This window comes from Arachis stenosperma, chromosome 3 (genome assembly GCF_014773155.1).
Source record: "Arachis stenosperma cultivar V10309 chromosome 3, arast.V10309.gnm1.PFL2, whole genome shotgun sequence".
Lineage (NCBI taxonomy): Eukaryota > Viridiplantae > Streptophyta > Magnoliopsida > Fabales > Fabaceae > Arachis > Arachis stenosperma.
The window spans coordinates 58,796,908-58,802,849 of NC_080379.1; positions in this window are offsets into that span (position 1 = coordinate 58,796,908).

Here is a 5,942-nt window from a genome sequence, read left to right on the forward strand (position 1 = left end):
TTTCATTTTAAGAACTTCAAATTGTGTTAGAAAAATAAATGCAACCTATTCTTCGTGGCCTATATATTAGTAAAACAGTAACCATGATCAACATTTTATTTTATACTTATTAATTTTTGATTTGATCTATTATATAGATATGCCAAAGCAAAAGGGGTACAAGAATATACTTAAAGCAGCATATACTACAAATTCTTCACAAGATAACTTAGTAGCAGCTGCAAATTCCTCTCGAGACAAGTCGGCATATGCTGTAAATTTCTCCCGAAACAAGTGGCAGTAGCTGCTAATACTTCTCGAGACAAGTCGACAGCTGCGAATTCCTCCCGAGACAAGTTGACAGCAGCTGCAAATGCATCCCGAGACAAATCAGTAACTGCTACATTTAGAAATTCATCCCATGAAAGGTCAATAGCTACTGGAAATGCTTCATTAGACAAATCAGCAACTGCTACATCTAAAAATTCATCTTTATCATAGACTATATATTCTTCCGAACCATCATCAGTTGCTCCAACTACTTCTGAGCGTCCATCATCTGAAGCTAAGCATAAATATGGACGTGAGTCTAAGTATTATTGAACTATTGATCCTATAGGTATGTATAGATGCCATTATATTTTTATTTCTTTTCCAACCTTGCACAATTAGACATGGACCTCTTTCTATTATATTATTATTTCTTTTCCATTAGAACTACTATTTTAATTCATTGTGATTATGTTGCTTAGCTAGCTAGCTGTAATCACATTTGAGATATTTTAATTTTTTCTTTAATTAAAAGCTAATTTAATTAGAAAAGAAGGTTGTTGTCCACTTTATAAATGTTGCCTTATCTACTTAGAAGCCAATAATGAAAGCACTGTATATAATGTACTATAATTTATTCTTTAGTCGTTCAATTACTCATTTATTTATACTTATTTATCTATTTTAGATGAATACAAAATTAGTACATGCCTTCATTTATTAGTGAAGGATGTGCATAATTTGCCAGAAGGTTTACGCATAATTGTTAATTTTGATAAACAGCATTGATAAACCCCATTTTTAGGATTTATCTTGTATTAAATTTAGAGCATTTCATCAATCTTTTGTCACATTTAGCCAAGGAATTAGCATGATTTTGTAATCTCTCCCGTATTTGTGCTTAAGTGTAAAAACATGCTTTTTAAGCCTTATTTTGATGAATTCCAATTCCTCCTTAATTCCATAAGATGCCTTGATGTGTTTGCTAGTAATTCCAGGATTGAAATAGGCTAGGCATGGATCAAAGGAGTAAGGAAGGAAGCATACAAATGGAGAGAAGCATAAAAAGCCAAAGAAAAGAATTCAACCAAGCACGCGCACGCGCACAAGGCGCTCGCACGCACATTACGGAATTGGTCGAGGACGCGCACGCGTACCGTGCGCGCACACGTTGCAGTCCACACGTGATCTCATTAAAGCAACATGTGCCTGGTGATTTTGGAGAGTTTCTGGACCCATTTTGCCGCCAGAATTCTGGTTGAAAGGATTAAAAGGACCAAGGATGAAAGGGGAAAGGGAGATTGTTTCACTAGGAGTTAGTTTTAGTTTAGAGTTAGTTTTCTAGAGAGAGAAGCTCTCACTTCTCTCTAGAAATATGATTAGGTTTAGGTTAATCTCTCCTCTTAGATCTAGGTTTAATTCATACTTTAATTCACTTCTCTTTTATCAATTCTTACTCTTCTCCTCTTTCTCTTTCTGGTTATGTGCTTTAATAATTGTAATTCCTTATTTTGTTTTGGATACATTGTTGTTCCTTTGTTTTCTTTCAATAATACAATATTGAGGTAATTCATGATAATTGTGATTTCCTTGATTGTTGTTGTTAATTCTTTGTATTCAATTGTTGTTAGAATTCATTCTCATTGTGATTTACTATACTTTCCTTTGTACCTTCCAAGTGTTTGATTAAATGCTTGGGAGAATGTTAGAATATAATTTTATGTTCTTGACTTGAGAAGGTAACTTAAGATTTCTTGAGTTACTAGTGTCCAATTGATTGATAGTTGATAGCCATTGACTCTAGTCTTAATTAATCCAATTAGTGAAAAGCTAGGATTTATGGAGTAGGATTGATATAACTCACTTGACTTTTCTTTGTTAATTGACTTAAGGATGACTAAGTGGGGTTAATCCTTGCAACTACCATACTTGTGGCTAGTGATAATGATGAAGACCATTGACAACCAAACCTTGCCAAGACCATTTTGTTAATAAAATTTTATTTCCATTTACTTTTTATATTTCTCATCTAAAACCCCAAAATAAACAACCAATAACAAGAACACTACCCTGCAAGTCCTTTGAGAAACGACCCGAGGTTTAAATACTTCGGTTTATAGATTTTAGGGGTTTGTACTTATGACAAACAAAATTTTTGTATGAAGGGATTATTGTTGATTTAGAGACTATACTTTACAACGAGATTTCATTTGTGAAATTCTAAACTGTCAAAAATTCACTCATCAAGCATGTATCAATAGGAGAAGTAGCCAGACTCCTTGCAGGAGTTTGTGGGCAAATTGGCCATTGATTGTGTAGCATTTTCAATTAGTTTTAAAAAGTGGTCAGCCATTTCAGCGAGCTTTTTTGAAATTCAATGGAATACTTTTTTCCTACTAAGAATATTATTCAAACTCTAAAGATTTTTTTTTGCCATTATTTAGTTATATTTTCTGGTTAATATATATTCTTTGTTATATATTGAAGGCTCGATTTTGTTTCAAAGTGAGTGATAACTTGGCCAAATGATTTTTTCTTCAATTGCTTGGCAAAAATAGAGAGAATATAGGATAAAGCTTTGGAATGGATTTTATGATCTGAGGTTGAGTAAAACCGAGATCATAAATAATGCACCAGAAGATAGTGCTCCTAATCAATGGGCTTTATTTGTAGAATACCATTTGAAGCCTAAAACTCAGGTAAGTACTTACTCTTCTAGTTAAATGTTGTCCCTTTTTTCTATATTTTTAATTTTATAACCTTTGGAATATATTTAATTATTAGGCATACCCATTAAAAATTCTTATATATTTTGTTGCTGTAAATAGGATATTGAATTCATATGGAATGTTGCGAAAAAGTTAATATATAAAGCAAATATTGCTGGTGCATGCTCTTGTCTTTTATTTTATATAGAGTTTGTAATGAACAAGTGATAGCTTCTCATGCAGTAGTGCTGCTTTTTTTTGCCCTCTTGAAACCATTATTATTATTATTATTATTATTATTATTATTATTATTATTATTATTATTATTATTATTATTATTATTTTCTTGGATCTCTTTTCATAAACTTTGTTATATGTTGAATGTATGTTTGACTTTATTTAATTTTGTCTAAATTTAACTTGCAGAATCTTTGTAAGAGAAATAAAAAAATTTACCAAAAATAAATAACTTCTCATACTTCAAGTGCTAAATCAATTGCAAAAAAAATTGGCTAAAATGGTAATCAATTAATGCATGCATGCCCCTGCTATTAGTGTTATTTATGGTAGCATTGTTAAGATGTAGGATTTGGACATATTTTGCAAGTTATTGTATGATTTGGTGATCCTTCTTCTGAATGTTTATGATTTGTCCCTGTTGACTAAAGCCAATAATTATCTTTTTCTACATATATGAATTTCATATAATGCATGCATCATCTCTTAATTTTATGCATATCTGATCTATCTCAAATAATAACTAGATGAATGATATATATATGTATGTGTGCGTGCGTGCGTGTGTGCGTGCGAGCGTGTGCGTGCGTGTGCGTGTGCGTGTGCGTGTGCGTGTGCGTGTGCGTGTGATTGAGGCTGCTATTTCTTGGTTGAATGTTTCTACTTTTCTTGAATTTTAGATGGAAGAGACAAGGAAAAAAGTTAGTAGCATTTAAATGTGGGACATTATTCACAAGAAAAAAGATGGAAGTTATATTAATAAAAAGGCTAAAAAAATAGGGTAAGACTAAAGTGAAATAAGTAACTTGATTCTTTCTCTTTCTTTTTATATATGTAGGAAAAGATTGAAGCACATAGCAACCAACAAGCGATGGAATCAACTGTTAATTCTCCTTTTGATACTCTTGGAGTAGTTCTTGGGAAAGAGCACCCTAGTCGTGTTCAAGGTTTAGGCATGGAAACTGTTCCAACAGTTGCTTTCAAGAATAACACTAGAAGAATTAGTCAGATGAATTTAGGTTCTTCAAATAATGATGCTGGCACATCATCTACTTGTGGTCCAAATGTGCAAGAAGAATTGGATGCCGTTAAAGCGCAATTGCAAGCGCTAGTCTCCTATATTACTTCTAAAGAAGGAGGTAAAATTCCAATATAATTGTCTGAAATGTTCCTTACTCGACAATTTCACAGGTACAAATATAATTATCCTGTTTTTTTTTCCTTTGCTAGATCTCCTTTAGTTTTTCCCTTTTTATTTCTCCCGTTCTAATTTGTTTCTCAATAATAAACAAAAATGTACCTATACATTTTTCTTAAAAGAAAAAGATGAATAGGCAAACTGAACAGATAAACAAGAGGCCAAGTTATAATGTGTTAGATATTGAAACTCTATTTATACTTGTATATTGGATCCTGAAAAAATTCTTGTCAATTAGGATTCAAATTAAGTCTCAAAGCCATGAGCTATCTATCAGAAACTTAAAGTGTGTGTAATATGAAATCTATTCTTCTATATTCATTTTTCCCTTTTAATTAATAGTTTATTATCTCATTAATTATTAATTAATAATTATTAATTATTAATTTGGGTGAACATTTCAAGTTGATTAATTATTAATTAGAGTTTAACTAGAGAATATTTTTTATTGTGCTCATAATTATATTTTTGTTGTAAGGATTAAATCAAGAGAGTGAGATTCCATCACCAAAAGAGTTAGAAAGTAGGTCTTCTGGAGTGAACAACAAAAAAGCATGATCTTGCATGATAAAGATTCTATGTATTAAGGATTATATATATATGTTAAGACAAATTATTGAAAAATGTTATCCTTGATACTTTGTTTCTGGACTATGACTTTTGATTTTCAGAGATCATCTATGAATTAAAAATTTTGTTATGATGTTCGATTTAAAGCTATGCCTTTTAGTTATTATGAGATTTTAAAGTTTGAATTCCAAAAATGTCACTTCAAATAGGTAGCTTCAATCTCATTTTAAAACACATAAAATTACCATCATATTTAGGTAAAAATCGCAATTAGAAAGTGTCATCTTAAACAAAAATAATGCCATTATATTATGGTAAATGAAAAGGATGCCATTAAATCCTAGTAAAAACGACGGTTATAAACTGCCATTTTAAACAATAACGAACCACCATTTTATTTGTTTAAAATAGCAGTTAGAAACCGCCATTTAACTGTAAAAAACTCCCGTATAGACAATTGTGGCAATTTTTTAAAAACCGCCATAATAATTAGAATGGCGCCCAGAATACTGACGCTTCTTGGAGGGCGCCATTTTTGGTTATAATGGCAGTTGAAACCGCCGTAATTTCCAAAAAAAAATGCCATTTTAACTCCTTTTTTTGTAGTGGATGTAGTATGTTGGGCTACTTCTACGAATTATTTAATGAAGGACATAAAACTCTTCCGAGCCTTGGTCGGTTATGCACAAGGGAAGAAGATCAAAACTTTGACTATTATCGAAGGATTCGAGACTTCGAGGTAAAAGAAGCTCTAAAACAAATGAAAAAGGGCAGGGCAGTAGGACCTGATAATATCCCGATTGAGGTTTAGAAGGGCCATGGAGAAAAAGGCATTAACTGGCTAACCAAGCTTTTTAATGAGATTTTAAGGTCAAAGAAGATGCTTAATGAGTGGAGAAAGAGCATCGTGGTACCTATCTACAAGAATAAGGGGGATATACAAAGTTGCAAAAACTATAGAAGGATCAAACTCATGAGCT